Source organism: Moschus berezovskii, chromosome 11, assembly GCF_049115385.1.
Source record: "Moschus berezovskii isolate FMDL1 chromosome 11, NW_MosBer_1.0, whole genome shotgun sequence".
In the NCBI taxonomy this organism is placed as follows: Eukaryota; Metazoa; Chordata; class Mammalia; order Artiodactyla; family Moschidae; genus Moschus; species Moschus berezovskii.
This window is the reverse complement of record NC_142470.1, coordinates 10,695,795-10,713,959: the sequence shown is the minus strand read 5'-3', so window position 1 is coordinate 10,713,959 and position 18,165 is coordinate 10,695,795. Positions and strand designations below refer to the sequence as shown.

The 18,165-nt window shown below is 39.9% G+C and overlaps 1 protein-coding gene across 7 annotated transcripts in view; it reads left to right on the top strand.

Annotated features, from left to right (window-relative positions):
* Window positions 1-7,233: 7,233 nt before the first annotated feature.
* Window positions 7,234-18,165, top strand: part of GAPVD1 (GTPase activating protein and VPS9 domains 1) — a 60,887-nt gene continuing 49,955 nt past the window's right edge. For all 7 annotated transcript variants that reach the window (XM_055399264.2, XM_055399260.2, XM_055399259.2 and 4 more), the window contains exon 1: window positions 7,234-7,380. The gene's annotated coding sequence lies outside the window, so the exon portion shown is untranslated. The remainder of the gene's footprint in view (window positions 7,381-18,165) is intronic.

The following is an 18,165-nucleotide window of genomic DNA, read 5'->3' as shown; positions in this document are numbered from 1 at the left end:
AGTGTTGATATCTATGATTTTCAAAGAATACATAAATTGTGAGCATGTTACTTTTTTGGTCTAGACTTTTTTGCTATTAAAAAGTCTCCATTTATCTATCAGGAGCTTAATAAACTTGGAAAACTTTAAGAACTTAAAACTAACAGTAATACAAGACAGTGAAACAAGTTGTCAGTGAAAGATAGAAGATCAGTTCAGTTCAGTTCAGTCGCTCAGTCGTGTCCGACTCTGCGCGACCCCATGAATCACAGCACGCCAGGCCTCCCTGTCTATCACCAACTCCTGGAGTTCACTCAAACTCATGTCCACTGAGTCAGTGATGCCATCCATCCATCTCATTCTCTGTCGTCCCCTTCTCCTCCAGCCCCCAACCTTTCCCAGCATCAGAGTCTTTTCCAGTGAGTCAACTCGTTGCATGAGGTGCAGTTTCAGCTTTAGCATCAGTCCTTCCAATGAACACCCAGGGTTGATCTCCTTTAGAATGGACTGGTTGGATCTCCTTGCAGTCCAAGATAGAAGATATGATTACATTAAAGATACTTCATACACTGTAAGGGACTTCTTTGGTGGTCCAGTGGCTAAGACTCCATGCTCCCAATGCAGGAGGCCTGGGTTTGATGCCTGGTTAGGGAATTCCGCATGCCGCAACTAGGAGTTCACGTGCCACAGGTAACAATCTCAACTGCAACTGAGACTCGGCACAGGCAAAAAAATAAAAACAAAAAAACATTTAAAAAAAAAAGATTCTTCATACATTGTAACTGAGTGCTTGCTTAGTCGCCCAGTCCTGTCCAACTCTGCAGCCCTTTGGACTGTAGCCCGCTAGGTTCCTCTGTCTATGGGACTTTTCAGGCAAGAATACTGGAGTGGGATGCCATTTCCTCCTCCAGGGGATCTTTCCAACTCAGAAATTGAATCCATGTGTTTTGTGTCTCCTGCATTGCCAGTGGATTCTTTACTGCTGAGCCATAGGGGAAGCCCATACATTGTAGTCGTCAGTTAAATCCAAATACAGATAATGCACTAAAGTTTTACGTTGCATTAACATTATAGCTCCTATCATTCTGGACATAACTTGCAATGGTAGAAAAATATGTTTTATAGTAGATTTCATTGCCCTGAAGTATGAGTTGCATGATTTATGATCCTGTTCTACAGGAGTCATTTTTATCATTTCCAGTAGTCTCAAATTTTAGGCTTTTATCTGTTGTTCTCAATTTAGCCAATAATTTAAAATTCCTTGGCAAATGTTACAAAACTATATGACTATGTGAATACATTAATACATTGCCTTAAATCAAAAGCTACATCAGCTTCATAGTAAATCGACCCTGAATATCTGTATTTCTGATCCTGCCAGTGGGGGCCAGTGCAGGACAACCAAAGGCACAGAGCATGGAGTAAGGCCATGGCTGCAATCTTGTTCTCTACTTTCAACTGGACTGTGTAAGTGCAATAAAGGATTTTGTGAAGGAACTCTTTGCCACCTATGTATAGGACGGCGTCCATGCCTGTCTTCCTGGATTTTCCAGAGGTTAGGAAAATTTTCCCATTAAGACATAACATGTAGTTAATTCACATGTATTTTTCGTTATTCAAAGTGTGATGAGTCAACCTAAATGCCTATCAATAGAAGATGCTAAACTAGAGTATACTATGGAAATATTGTGTAAGGTTCAAAACAATGAGGTAGATGTTTATGTATCTATATGGAAAGATGCCAGGATTTATTATTACATGAAAAAAGTGTTACAGAACATGGAACAATATGTACAATGTGATTCTATTTGTGTTAAACACCCCACCATTTGCCAAATCTGGGTGGATACCTATCAAGTTGACAAGTTTGGCTCCTGGATGGAATTGGATGGGAATCTAGAGGAATTTTTGACCTCTTTATATTGTATACATTAAAATTTTTTAATTTTCTTTTTATTCATTTTTTAAATAAATTTTTTTCATTTTATATTGGAGTATAGTTCATTTACAATGTTTTGTTAGTTTCAGATGTACAGCAAAATGATTTAGTTATACATACTTCTATTATTTTTCGGATTCTTTTTCTATACTACAAAGTATTGAGTAGAGTTCCCTATGCTATCCAGTAGGTCCTTATTATCTTTTTTTATATATAGTAGTATATATATGTTAATCCAACCCTCCTAATTTACCCCTCTCCCCGACCTTTCCCTGATAGCTCAGTTGGTAGAGAATCCACCTGCCATGCAGGAGACCCCAGTTTGATTCCTGGAAGATCCACTGGAAAAGGGATAGGCTAGCTACTCCAATACTCTTGGTCTTCCCTTGTGGCTCAGCTGGTAAAGAATCTGCGTGCAATGCGGGAGACTGGGTTTGATCCCAGGGTTGGGAAGATCCCCTGGAGAAGGGAAAGGCTACCCACTCCAGTATCCTGGCCTGGAGAATTCCATGGATTACAGTCCACGGGGTCACAAAGAGTCGGACACTTTCACTTTCCCAGCTTTCCACTTTGGTAACCATAAATTTATTTTCTAAGTCTGTGAGTTTCTGTTTTATAAATAAGCTCATTTTTTAGAATCTATATATAAGCGATATCACATGATATTTGTCTTTGTATGATTTACTTCACTTAACATGATAATCTCTAGGCCCATCCATGTTGTGTATCATATATATATTTTATAAGAACAAGAATGAATATATTACTTGTTGGATTGAAAGTAGACTTTATACAAGAAATGTAGTAAACAGAAAACAACTAAGTTAGACTTTAGCATTGAATGTTTGCCAGCTGTTTGAGTTTGAATTATGTCAAAGTATAACATTTATATTTTGACTTACGATAAAAAGCTTTGACCTGCATCCTCTGGTTTTACGCTAATAGCAACCAAATGGGACAGATAGGATTGGTGATGTCTCTGTTTTACAGTTGAAAATACCGTCTCAGGATGTATTCATAGTAAAATTATGAATTCTCTGCTATATTGGTTTCTATTCATGTTATTGCTGTATTTACTTATCACCTAGTTTATAATTTAATTGGCTCAGATGAGACATTAAAATTAATCTTTGCACAAACCAAGTATGTACCATTGCTTCAAACTAATTCATTTCCCAAACACATGCCAAATAAATAAATTTTCACATAAATGAAGTCTTTGTTTTTGTTTCTCTTTCACCTTGCTCTCCCTCTTCCTAATTTTTATTTCTTTCTGGAGATGACCCTGTTTTTCTTTCTGGTATAGTTTTCTCTCAATTAGCTGTCATATTTCTCTCCTACATATAGATGCACAATAATGTAAATTTTACTTTTTCCAGGGGCATGTACTTTTTAATCAGGATCTCTTGAGGAACAGCCTCCAAATTCAAATGAATGCAAGTATTGGACTAGATGATCTCTGATACAGCTCTAACATCCAGGATTCAATGTTTCTATCACTAATGATGATATTTCAGGGAGCTATCATGGACATGAGGAAAAAATATTTTTGTCTGGAAATATCAAAAGCCCCTCAAATCACTTGGCGTAGCACCTGCTTTCTCGTCTTGCCTCCAAGTACTGGCTGTGCACAGACAAAAGGAGAACACTTTAAAAAAATTGAGTTTGTCCCTGCTCTCTGCTTCTGTGGCAGAGTAGTCTGGGGGTTATGAGGTCGAGAGTCTCAGGAACTGAGCTCTAATCTAGATCTGGCATGATTTCTGTGGCTATGAACAGGTAATTTCATTTTCTCTGTGTGTCAAGGAAAGCTCCGTGACGTAGTGGAAAGAAAAGGGCTTTGACCACAGCTCACTGTTTATTCATCCCATTCATTTTTTTTAAAAAAAAGAAAATATGTATTACATCCTAAGTAGGGTAGTATGGCAGGTTCCAGAGAGACGGTGGTGAACAAAATGGGATTCTCTCCCTTTGTAGTGAAGTGAAAGTGGCTCAGTCATGTCTGACTCTTTGCAACCCCCTAGACAGTAATCCATGGAATTCTCCAGGCCAGGATACTGGAGTGCGTAGCCTTTCCCTTCTCCAGGGGATCTTCCCAATCTAGGGATCAAACCCAGGTCTCCCACATTGCAGGCGGATTCTTTACCAGCTGAGCCACAAGGGAAGCCCAAGAATGCTGGAGTGGTTAGCCTATCCCTTCTCCAGAGTATCTTCCTGACCCAGTAATCAAACTGGGGGTCTCCTGCATTGCAGGCGAATTTTTTTTTATTTTAATTGGAGGCTAATTACTTCACATTATTGTATTGGTTTTGCCATACATTGACATGAATCTGCCCCGGGTGTACATGTGTTCCCCATCTTGAACCCCCCTCCCACTTCCCTCCCCATCCCATCCCTCTGGTTCATCCCAGTGCACCAGCCCCGAGCATCCTGTATCATGCATCGAACCTGGACTGGCGATTCATTTCACATATGATAATATACATGTTTCTATGCCATTCTCCCAAATTATCCCACCCTCGCCCTCTCCCACAGAGTCCAAATAGTCCAACATGTATAGACTGTTCTATACATCTGTGTCTCTTTTGTTATCCTCGTATACAGGGTTATCGTTATCATTTTTCTAAATTCCATATATATGCGTTAGTATACTGTATTGGTATTTTTCTTTCTGGCTTCCATGTTCTTTTGATGAATTTGTGGGGGAGAAAGTGGTCTCCCTGTCCTATTGCTCCGCCATCTTCCTCCCTCCTCTGCAGGCAAATTCTTTACCAACTGAGCTATCAGGGAAGCCCTCTCTTCCCATAAAGTGTACTATTAATTGATTCTGAACATCTTTTCACCTCCTGAGTTCACTTTCCTTTGTGTAAAAAGTGTTCAAAATAATCTTCATATTCCATAAGAATTATTGTTACAGTGATCCTTTTCTCTTTTTTTGGCTGCGGTGGGTCTTCACTGCTTTGCACAGCTAGTTGCGGCGAGTGGGGGTTACTCTTTGTTGCGGTGCATGGGCTTCACATTGCGCTGCTTTCTTTTGTTGTGGAGCCTGGGCTATAGGTGTATAGGCTGCAGACAGGCTCAGTAGTTGTGGCTCTTAGGGCTCTAGGGCACAGCTCAGTCGTTTTGGCTTTTGGGGCTCTAGAGCACAGTTCAGTAGTCGCCGCTCTGGGGCTTAGTTGCTCTGTGGCATGTGGAATCTTCCTGGACCAGGGATGGAGCTGGAGTGCCCTGCATTTGCAGGTGGATTCTTACCCACTGTACCACCAGGGAGTCCGATGATCCATTGTTCTGATGTGCAGGTTGTGTTCCTTGGACGTACTAGCTGGAAGAAAATATTGAGAACTACTTATCTAGGTCAAGTTCTTCATTTATAGGTTGACAGAGGACTCAGAATGACTAACTAATGACCATCCCGGTATTCTTTTTACTTACTACACACTGCAATTTCTTCACAACCCTTAAGAACTTTTTGCAACTTTGGGGGCTCTTTCCTTCCCCTTTAACCTGGCCTGTGTGCTCCAGCCCATTTATAGCACTGTACTCAGTGTTAAGTGACAGCCAACTGTGAATGCATTTCATTTTGCTGGACTCTTCCTTAGTGATATGCCATTTCTTTCTTGAAATCCAACCATTCAGTAAATTTGAAGTGTTACTTCCTTCCTAAAGTCATGGCCCATCAACGTGATGAAGACTTTCACCAGGAATCTGAATGCATTTTATAACTTAGATTATTATTATGATGCTTAATCTGTGTGATTATCCTTTTACCCTAAATAATAAACCATATTTTGTTGCTTTTTTCATTCACTGGTTGCTGTGTGTGTGTGCGTTGTGTGTGTGTTAGTCCCTCAGTCATGTCCAACTCTATGCACCCACCAAGCTTCTCTGTCCACGGGATTCTCCAGGCAAGAATACTGGAGTGGATTGCCATGCCCTCCTCCAGGGTATCTTTTCCATCCAAGGACTAAACACAGGTTTCCTGCATTACAGGTGGACTCCACCATCTGACGGAGAAGGCAATGGCAACCCACTCCAGTACTCTTGCCTGGAAAATCCCAGGGACAGCGGAGTCTGGTGGGCTGCCATCTATGGGGCTGCACAGAGTTGGACACGACTGAAGCGACTTAGCAGCAGCAGCAGCTACCATCTGAGTCACAAGGGAAGCCTCTGGGTGCTTTGGACAATGTTTCATAACAGAGCTGTGGAATAATCTCTAATCGAACTCTTGAGTCAGCTGAATGGCAATATGATAGCAATAATACCTGACGAACTTATCACAGAATGCTCTTGTGATTAAAAAAAAAAAGACAATAAATCCGAGGCAAATTTTGACAATTTCTAAAGATAATACATCAAGGAGAATGACTAAATGGAAAGCAGTCTGGGAGCTGAATCATATTTAAGTTGTTGCAAAACTGACAATTATCACTTTTTTTTTTGGTCTGGAGACGCCTAGTGTTGGAGGATATAATTATTGTGTTCAAGTTTTTGAAAGACTATCAAGGGGAAAACATTCTATATCGCTCTAAGCAGCATAACTACTAGCAGTGGAAGGAAGTAAAAAAGAAATAGATTTTGGTTCAGCAGGAGAACTTTCTAACATTAAACGCTGCCCAACATTTGAGCAGGCTGTCTTACTTCAGGAAGTGAGCGCTCTGAAATTTCAACTGTTGAAATAGAAGTCGAACGCCTATCTGGCGGGAGTGTACAAGAGGGAATTCATGCCCGGGAGGAAGCTGTACTAACGACTTTTAAGGTGTCTTCCAATTCTGTTTATAGGAGTGTTCAGTTAACCTGACATCTGAATATATGTGAATTCTTATTTTTAAAAAGTTGTATTAAATTGTCAATCGACCTAAAAACTGTATGGTCAAGTTTACAGTAAGTAAAATTTGATAAACATAGTGGGAAATCAGGTTTAAGACTGAAAACCCAGATGTCATTAAAGGCAATTAGTGACACTTCTAACAGAAAGGAAGAAGAGAGAGCTATATGGGTTTCGAATGATGTGTTCTGCCCAAGTGACACTTGTCACCTAAAACATAAATGCTATAAATTGTTTTACTTTACACATAACTTGCTCAGACGGATTTTTTAACATTCAGCGGTTCCGTACGCGAAAGCAAGAGCGAATCTTTGGCGAACAATTCTCCGGAAGCCCTTTCGCGGTAACCCAGCCACGGAAAACCGCTCCAGCCCGCGGCGGACTCGGGGGTGGGGATTGGGGGTAAAAGCGGAAGAGGCGCCCCTGGCCGCGGGTCCGAACTACCAGTCCCAGAGGCCCCCGCGGCCCTGCGCAAGCGCGATGGCTTGGCGGCAGCGCCGCCGCAGGACGCAGGGAAGCCAACTAGCGAGTGGCGGCGGCGAGGGCAGCGGCGGTGGCAGTTCGCGGCAAGAGCGACGGCTCCGAGGCCGAGTGACGGTCCGACGCAGACCTCGGTGCCCTCCTCCGCATGATCTTCTCGGTAAGTGCACGTCCCCGATCACCCCGCGCCAAGTGCGCGGGCTCCGTGCCTGGCGGCGGTGCTGCTCCGGCCTAGGGCCGCAGCCTGCGCCTGACGGCGGGCCACCGGGTCCAGCTGACCCCTGGGCCCTGGGCCCTTCCCTCCAGCGAGGGGAGACGTGGGGCCGGGGGCACGCGGTTCGGTCCAGAGGGAAGAGGAGGCGGCGCGCAGGGGACCAGGCAGCCTGGGGCGGACAAGAGGGAGGGACGCGTGGGGGATGGGATGGGAAGGGAGAGCCAGAGGCGAGCGACCTGGCAGCTGGAGAACTGAGAATGGGAGGCGAGAAGGTGCCGCTGGTGAAAGATGTCTTGGTTCGGAGACCCTCGACAAGCTGGACTCAAGGGTCTGGGGGTGGAGGGGCAGCCCACCTACCAGAAACATACACACCATACTTGGCATCTTTCCACTTCCTGTTGGAGGTCTGTAAATAAGAAGCTGTCGGTTGCTCCCATCGCCTTTCCTTCAACTTCGTCTTTCATTGACTGGCAAAATTTAAACGGGTGCTGGCTAAGCAAAGCAGAGAAATAAACAGGTAGTTCTGTCCTGTAAATCTGCGTAAAAGCAGGGAGGCGTGGTGGTCCGTTCAGATGAGAGGTAAGTCAAAGGAGAAATCAGTGTTTTTATTTTAAAATTTGTGCTAAAAATCAGTTTGAGCGAGGCTTTAAACTAGAAAGGATTTTAAACCTGGGATTCAGCAGTTGGTGGATAGAATTCAGGAGCTCCTTGAACTAGAATGAGGACAAAATATGTCTTTATTATCTGATAACTGTATTGTCATTTCCTTCACTTATGAATATAAGCAACAAATCACAGCAGAATTAGCGATGCCTGTGACTTTGTCACCAATATAAATGATAGGTATTTTTGTGTCATGTTTACAGTTGTTGCAGGTATCTGAAAATATCATTTATGATATACTCCGGTAAAACATTTTTAAAGTTATCGTTTATGCTTATAATTTCTTTGGATTATGGTATTATCAGACCCACTGTTAGACCTTGTTATTTAATTTGATAATAAAGGTACACATGTATTACAGTATCAGGGTTTTTTTTTCATTCTTTTGCTAATAGTTCAGTATAATTAGTTTCTTTTGTAATCGCATACAGTTAATTATGCATTTAAAAGCAATCTGAGAACGGAGTCCATAGGCTTCACCAGACTACCAAAGAGACCCATGGCCCAAAAATAAGAATTTCTGAAGCAGAAAGAAGTTTTGGGGATCTGTAAGTTGGCTTGCAAGAATATTTGGATCATTAGATAAGAAAAAAGTCAAAGCAGGTAGGACAATAGTGCAGATGAAAGAGGGAATTTTTGTAATCAGGGAAATAAAAAAATCTTATTGTAATCAGAGTAATAGTTTTGAAAAATAGAATGGACCACAGACATTTCACTCAAGGTACTGAGGAATCAGCAAAATAATCTGAGGAAGAAAGGGAAGTGAGTACTTTGGCCCTTAGATTTTTGTATGAAGGTACCTCCTGCTTCTAAGTGATTAAAGGAATTGAGCCCTCCAAACTCTTGTATAAGTCTGTGAAAGAAAATTATTAGTGTGTTCTGTTTTTCGTTAAGTCATGTAGGTAGTGTGACTTTTAAAGCGGGGGAGGATATTCTAGTTTTTCTTTTTTGGGATGTGGGGTGGTGGGCCACAACGTGAGGATTGTGGGATCTTAGTTCTGTGACCAGGGATCAAACGCAGACCCGGGCAGTGAGAGCACTGACTGCCAGGGAATTCCCCAGACTAATTTTTCTATCATTAAGTGAAAAACTGCAAGATCTCTCTCCGAGTCTGTTTTCCTGTTGCTGTTCTTCGTTTCATACATGACAGAAAGTAAACATACAGCTTAAAGTTGAAGAGTTACTAAGTCTTTTTCTTGAAATTTCATTTTAAATTCTTGTAGTTCAGCTTCTTTTTGGCATCAGACTTCTCACTGACAAATCACTCTTAACATTTTTTCAGAATATGTGTGACTGGAAGTTTGCACCTGTTTGTAAAGCACCTGTCAGCATCTTGTGTGAGATATTTTCCCCTCTAAAATAATAGCTATAATGAAAAACCAGTGCAGTAGACTTTTTCTAGAAAGGATTAGGGGAGGGTATGGAAAGCTGAGGAAGAGTCTTTTGTGAAATAGATGTTGGTGCTGAAATAGTTTGTGTTGACTTAAACACACCGTATTACAAATCACTGCCTTGGGGAGGTCTTGCCAGATACTTTCTGTGTCCTTACACTGCCTCTTTTGTCATTCTTTCTCCCCTGCCCCTTTATTTTATTTACAGCATGTACCTATCTGGCATTGTATTATTTGTATATATTTATAGGAGAAGGGGACGACAGAGAATGAGATGGCTGGATGGCATCACTGACTCGATGGACATGAGTTTGAGAGAACTCTGGGAGTTGGTGATGGACAGGGAGGCGTGGCGTGCTGTGATTCATGGGGTCGCAAAGAGTCGGTCACGACTGAGTGACTGAACTGAACTGATACCTAAAATATCAAGAGAACTTATTTTTTTGTGTGTGTGTGTGTACAGAATGTTTCAACAGTTTTTCTTCAGTTTATTGATTTCAGAAACAAGGGTGCTGGCAACTTATGAAACTTGACTCTGAAGGTTTAACTATTTCATTTGCTTTATATGTGACTGCCTTGTAAATTTCAAATAATTTTTATTTAATTTTGAATTGCCTGTGGTTGAATATAGTAAAGTGAGTGAAGTCGCTCAGTCGTGTCCGACTCTTTGTGACCCCTCCTCCCTCCATGGGATTCTCCAGGCAAGAGTACTAGAGTGGGTTGCCATTGCCTTCTCCTCAAGAGAATTTAGATTGGAGCTGATACTACTAAATGGGAGAGTGGAGATTGGGGAATGCTGTGTGGATATGTCATTTGAACTGCACATTCAGTCATAGATGTGATTAGCTACAGGGATACTGGAGAAAGGCTTCAGGTACAGGGAACTTGAACAAAGACAAGGACAGAGGAGTTTGTAAATCAAATAAACATCTGAGTCAACAGCTTGCCCCCACCTCCCTCCCATCCATCCATCCAGTGCGTTAGGTCTGTAAAAGGAAAAATGGAAGAAAAGATTATGTATAAAGGCAGTTTGGGATGAACAAAGGCTGAGAAATCTAGGCTCCTCATGAGAGTATGTGACCATTTGCCTCCAGATGGATCTCTTCCCTCCTAGAGCCCACCACAGTGACATTTCTCACAGGGAACCTGAAGTCTGTATGCTGAAGAACCAGAGAGGCAGCCTGGAGAAATGAGCCTGGGGTGTGGAGTCAAACAAATCTAGTCTTGAATTCCTTGTCTGCTGCATAATAGCTGGATGATTAGGCAGTAAGTTATTTGACTTCTCTAAAGCTATTTCCTCATCTGTATAACGGAGGTGATAAATAGTTGTCATATAGGATTAACCCCAGAAGTAACTTCAGGAACATGGCTTTCACTCAGTAATTGCTAGTTATCTTTTGGCATTCCAACTTTCAACGTGCTTTCACCGTTTTCCACCTTCATGCCACGTCCCTGACTTTAAAACAGCCACTACTCTTCTGGTGCCTTCTTGGGCACCGTCACAGCGTTGTCATTTCCCACTTCATCCAGTCGGCTTTGCTGGTAGTTTGTGAGCAATTTTCCAGTGGTGACACTTAGCACCATACAAGGTGATACTGCCTGATAATGGCATTCTGGAAATGGCAGCAATATGTATTAACTTTTGTTGGGTGCACCCAACAATACAAAATTTTCCACTCTTTAAATGTAATGTCCTTTAGTTTAAATTAGTTTATTTGGAAAAATTACCCCTGATATTTGCAGAAAATTGAAGCAGGAAAGTAGATACATTCCCATTTGTAAGATGTTTCACTTTTATTTTTTTAGTAGTGAGTGTATTGGGGAGTTGGTTACACATTCTCCAGGATAAAGTATGATTTTTTTGAGGGGTTAAAAGTCTGATATATTAAAAAAAAAAGTCTGATATAGGTGGGATCCTTGGTGTGGACTGGGGGGATGGGAGGGAGGTTCAAGAGGTAGGGGATATATGTATACTTAGGGCAGAGTTACAGTGTTGTATAGCAGAAACTAGCATGACATTATAAAGCAGTTATTCTCCAATTAAAAATAAATTTAAAAAAATAAGTGGAATCCTTTTTACTTGTTTCAGTTCAGTCACTGAGTCGTGTCCGACTCTTTGCGACCCCATGAATCACAGCACGCCAGGCCTCCCTGTCCATCACCGACTCCCAGGGTTCACTCAATCCCATGTCCATCGAGTCGGCGATGCCATCCAGCCATCTCATTCTCTGTCGCCACCTTCTCCTCCCGCCCACAATCCTTCCCAGCATTAGAGTCTTTTCCATTGAGTCAACTTGTCACACGAGGTGGCCAAAGTATTGGAGTTGCAGCTTTAGCATCAGTCCTTCCAGTGAACACCCAGGACTGATCTCCTTTAGAATGGACTGGTTGGATCTCCTTGCAGTACAAGGGACTCTCAAGAGTCTTCTCCAGCACCACAGTTCAAAAGCATCGATTCTTCGGCGATCAGCTTTCTTCACAGTCCAACTCTCACATCCATACATGACCACTGGAAAAACCATAGCCTTGACTATACAGACCTTTGTTGGCAAAGTAATGTCTCTGCTTTTTAATATACTATCTAGGTTGGTCATAACTTCCCTTCCAAGAAGTAAGCGTCTTTTAATTTCATGGCTGCAGTCAGCATTTGCAGTGATTTTGGAGACCAAAAAACTAAAGTCTGACACTGTTTCCACTGTTTCCCCATCTATTTCCCATGTCTTAGAAGAGACCAAAAATAATTGAAACAGTTTCTTCTCAAGTGATTAATTAAATTTTCCCCTTCAGCTTTATGTTTATTCACCACACACATTTCCTCCTCTGTAGTTAATTTTTTCTTAGCTAAGAAGGATTTTAGCTGTGTTTTTGTTTACATTTGAACAGCCTAGAACACAAATTCTATGTGTATGCATTTGTGGCTTTAACTCTTAAATCCTAATAAAGATATTTTCATTTGTAAAGGAACAATTTCTGTATTGTGTACAGAAAAAGTTTTTGACACAAATTGTTTGACTTGTGGTTTGTAAAATTATAGATAATTAAAATTTCCTTCTTTGTGTTGACCTTTATTTTCTTATTTTTTGGATTATGTTTCAGTATGTATTATGATTTTGTAAAAACATTTGCAGAAGCGAAGTTCTTCATTGTTTCTAAGCTGAAACCCAGTTTTGAACTCTGCAGTTCAAAGGTCAAAAAAAGTGAATATCTGTTGATACTTCAAGTTCTCATATTTAATAAATAAATGGTTGAGCAAATGTTTGAGAAAATACAGACTTCCTAAGGGTCTTTATAATGTCTTTTTTCTTTTCTAAGTTTGAAGATAAACTAGATACTTGTTAAGTATTTATACCCAAAAGGAAAATATAACTTAATGCTAACAGTGTAATTAAATTGTATATATTCAGCCAGAGTTATCTTTGTATTCACCCTTTTTGTAAGCCATTTGAAAAAGATAAGACTACATAAAAAAGAATGAAATATTGCCATTTGCAGTAACTTGAGTGGACCTAGAAAATATTGTACTTAGTAAGTCAGAGAAAGACAAATATATGATATCACTTATATGTGGAATCTAAAAATAATGCAAATGACTTTATATTCAAAACAAAAACAGACTCACAGACATAGAAAATAAGCCTATGGTTATCAAAGTGGAAAGCGGGTAGGGGGTTGGTGGGATCAATTAGGAGTATGGGATTGACAGATACAGACTCCTATGAATAAAATAGATAAGCAACAAGGATTTACTGTATGGCACAGGGAGTTACAACCAGTGTCTTATAATAACCTATAAGGGAAAATAATCTTAAAAAAGATATCTATCAATATGTAGATAGATATCTATATGTATCTATCTTCTTGTGTGTGTGCTCAATTGTGTCCAACTCTTCATGACCCCAAGGACTGTAGCCCGCCAAGCTCCTCTCGCCCATGGAATTTTCCAGGCAAAAATACTGGATTAGATTGCCATATTCTACTCCTGGGGATCTTCCCCACCCAGGGATCAAACCCTCGTGTCTTGGGTCTCCTGCATTGGCAGGGGGATTCTTTACCAATGGATAAAAGGTAGATATACACATCGAGTCACTTTGCTGTGTACCTGACACTAACATAATATTGTAATCAACTATACTTCAATAAAAAGATGATAAACAGTACAAGACTTTGAGCAGACTGTAACTGTATAAACAAGCAAGATGTCTGCTCATTAATTTAAGATGTCTGTCTGAAAGGGTGCCTGCTTGGTCTTGCTCCCATGTAATGCCTGTACACCCACGCTGGAGACTAGTCGTCAAACGTGTTCAGCTCTATTTTTTTCTCTTCCTAATTTATATTTTCAACTTATTTTCTCTGAATCTTTGAAAGGATTAATATTGGGAAATTTAAAAGACAGAATATTTAATCAAGGGATATTAGCCTATTTCCTTTTTTTCAGGATCAGAATCGAATTATCTTCCCAAGGAATTGAAATTTTATCTAAGTACATCTATTTTAAAAGTTTTTAGGACTTAGGCTAAAGTCATCTATTTTCAGCTCACTCTGAACTGTCTCCTTTCACTTTCTAATGGAGAACTCTGACCCATGTCTTAATTTTACTTCCACTGTTTATAAATCCTGACTACCTGACAAAAATACATTAGGTTTGAAAGTCATAGCACTTACGGCAGAATTGCGAAATGTTTGCAAATATGGATTTCTGTGTCCAAAAGGCTTAGGGAAGAATAGATTAATTCTTTTTACAGAATTTATTTCATCTTTACCTTCTTTATAACTCAAGGAATCTAGCTTTGATTTCTCTAGAACAAAGTGCTTTTTATTTTGAATTATTCAAGGGCCTGGTGGGCCAACTTGGATTCTGATGGAAAGTAACTTATTAAGTAAGCTTTCCTCTAAGTTTCTCTTCGTTGCTGTTCAGTTGCTAAGTCTGACTCTTTGCAACCCCATGGATTGCAGCACGCCAGGCTCCTCTGTCCTCCACTATCTCCCAGAGTTTGCTCAAATTCATGTAAAGTTTTTATTCCATAATTGCAAAACATCATGATAGCAGTAATGACAATAATAGCTAACATTTATTGACTTCTTTTTTTGTAGGCCTTATTGAACTAAAGTTAAAAATTCCATAATTCTATGGAGGCATCTTAATGGTTAATTTATTTTTGAAAAGCCATTTGACTAATGAGATTTATTTATTTATTTTTTGTGGTCCAGAATGTTCCTTTTAGGTAGAACACAGTGATAATAATGCTACTTGAAGTTTGATAGTGTTTGTGATTTTATGAAATACTGTTTTGGTAAATGTGATGACATAGACATGTCAGTCTGCTATTTACATGCTTTCCTTAAATTTGAGGGTGTACTCTTGAATCTTGAAACAGGCTTTACCAGTATTACAGCTCAGCAAAAATGCAGCTGAAGCTCAAAGTTCTCTTTCTGCTCTTCTATCTGGTAGTTTTGTGCACCCACTGTATTTAGGGAAGAAACTAAGTTTATGCTGGGGACGAAAGCTTCCTCAAAGCATGTGGGTGGTGAAATCTCTCTCTCAAAGGTTTGTAGAGTGTTCTAAGGGTTTTAGGATTTTTTTCACTAGTTTATCTTGATCTCCAGATTTCTGTATGTCTTAGTGAGTTGTTGTTAGAGATTGTTGAATTGGAGGAAATTAGATTTGGTGGTATATAACTTTGGACTAATAAAATTAATAAAGGCTTACATAACATGAACGTTCCTGATAAGTTTCTAGATCAGGTGGATATTTTTGTGTTACTTACTGCCTTTGGAGGAAAAGGGGATATAATTTTAATACCATTGCAGTTCTGCTTATTATTGTATAGTGTGTTCAGCTGTACCTAGAAATTAAGTACTGTATCCTTTTTGTTGGACTTGAAAATTTCACAGTTTTAATTATTCACAGAATTTGTCTGGTCCTGAGTGTTTAAGTAATTGTAATAGCAGATCTTTAAGCAGGAGAGCTTTTAGTGCCAAGTTTTTATTATGTTTTCCTTTAAAAATTTTTTTGAATTACTAAAGTAATAAATATTCTTTGTTAAAAAAAAAAAAACTAAAAACAATGCAAAAATGAACAATTTTCTCCCTACCTGTATATGCACATGCTATATGATTTGGAATTTTTTTTCCCCCCAGAATTTTAGTTAACACTTGTTCTTGTTAAGTGCTTTACATATGTTAACCCATTAAACCCTCACAACCTTACGTACATACCTGTCAAAGGTTCAATTTTACATCTATTTGCATATGAAGAAACTGAGGCAAGGAAAAGTAATTAGCCAAAGGCCGCATAACTAGAGAGCAGCAAAACCGGGATTTGAGCTCCAGAAGTCTTGCTCTGGGATTTGTGTCTTAACCTTGGACTGCCTCTGGGGTTTTACTTGCATATCATTCTGCAGTTTGCTTTCTTCACTTAGGGGAACCAGCTAGGCATCCTTCCGTGCACCTCTACCTCCTTCTTCATAATTACGTGGTGGTGCGTGGAAAGCCGCTTCCCTGGTGGCTCAGTGGTAAAGGATCTGCCTGACAATACAGGAGAAGAGCTGCAGGTTCGATGCCTGAGTCAGGAAGATCCCATGGAGAGGGAGATGGCAACCCACTCCAGTATTCTTGCCTGGGAAATCCCATGGACAGAGGAGCCTCGCAGGCTACAGTGATTGGGGTCACAAAAGAACATGACTGAGCAACTAAACAAGTCCATGGAAGGCATTACCATAATTTACTTAATGTCTTTCATGCTTCATCTGTTTAACTGTCCCATTTGTAATGATTTCAAGGAAGATTTTAAAAAGCCAAGATTTTTAAACGAAAATAGTCTACATTAATATTTACTAAGTAATGCATATTAACTGTCCAGGTGTTTTATTCTGTCAGTTGTGTGGTCTGATAAAACCTGAGCTTAATCCACAAGCTGTTTGTTATGCGTTGAGTTTCATTATTTTCATGGTTTTTCTTTTTTAGCTCTGGAAAATTAATTAATGGATCGGGGGTAAAATTGACCTTTGGATTTTATTTTATTTATTTTTGATAGGGTTTGGAGTTTTGGGGTCATAACAGGAAGTGCTGTACTCTTAATTTGAATTTTGGGTACTATCTGACTTTGAATTAGGTACTTACATCTTCAGAGCTGTGTGTCTTTCAGTTCCTTGTGCTTGTGCCAAGAATAGTTGGTACCAAGTCTATTTTTTTAAACAATGTTTTACTTTGTTTCAAAAATGTCAACCAAAGATATTAGAAAGTATCCGTTGTATCCATATTTTCCCCTCATGATATACATTTCTTAATTGTGAAGAAATGTCCTTTTTTTGATACCTTAATAATTATTTCGGCTTCCCTGGTGGCTCAGATGGTAAAGCATCTGCCTACAAAGCTGGAGACCCGGGTTCAATCCCTGGGTTGGGAAGATCTCCTGGAGAAGGAAATGGCAACCCACTCCAGTATTCTTGCCTGGAAAATCCCATGGACGGAGGAGCCTGGGAGGCTACAGTCCATGAGGTTGCAAAGAGTCGGACATGACTGAGCGACTTCACTTCACTTCAATAATTATTTCAGACATACTCATTGGGAAGTTAGTAGGTGTCTCCAACTTAAATTTTGTTGCTGTTCTTTAATCATTTTGGAACTGAGTTAGCAGCAGCTTGGCTGATTCCTAACTGGAGCATTGCTCTTCATCATTCAGTTGCTTGTTTATTAATTATTTGTAAATTTATACATTGATTCAGTACCTGCTAAATACCAGTTCCTCTGCCAAGTAATGGAGATACCAAGATGACTGTGTCCCTGTTTCAGGGCACTTGAAGTTTTGTTGAGAAAACAACGTTCCATTGCAAATAGTCTATGAGAAAATATCTGACTCAAAAGACTGGTAAAGGCTTCTCAGTTTGGACTGGGCCCTGCTGCCTAAGTGGGACTTAACTGACCACTAAGAGGAGTAGGCAGAGGATTCTAAATAGAGGGCATGTAGAAATCCAGTCTCTGACAACGACTCAAAATTGTCATCAGAATATCATGTATCCCTGTGAGAATGCTGGTCCCTCAAGAGCAGACCTTAACGTGTCCTGTTCATCAGTGCCAAGCACTTCATAGGTGTTTAGTAAACATTTGTTGAATGGGTGAGTGAAGCAGGTATGTTAAATAAAGCCTTACTGTCCTTGTCTGTCCATTTTTTGGAAAGAGCTGAGCTCATTATTTTTAATACCTGATGATTTTTAGAGTATGTAATTTAAGGAAACATAAAATGAATAAGAAACTGTTCCTGCATTGAATAAGTCTTGCAAGGGAAAACACATGTAGACAAATCATTGTAATTCAGCATGATTATATTTATTAAAAAAAAAAATTTGCAGCAGACCCCCATCTCTGGTATGGGTTGGTTACATCCCTGAAAAGTGGTGGGTAATTAAAGTCCTCAAATTAAAATACAGTTAACATTATAGTCGGTCATTAAAAAATGACATCATTTTTTTGCCTTGTCACATTGGTATAAATAGTACATGAATACTATGATGAAATGTACGTATATAATGAACAAAAAAAGTGACAGTTCTGTCAAGGTTTAGGCAGTAGTATATAACAGTGTTTACCGTGCTTGATCCTTGAGCAACATCAGAATTTTTCCTGAATCTGCACACTGCTTTACTGTTGTTTATTCAAAACGTCTTTTTTGGTACCCCTT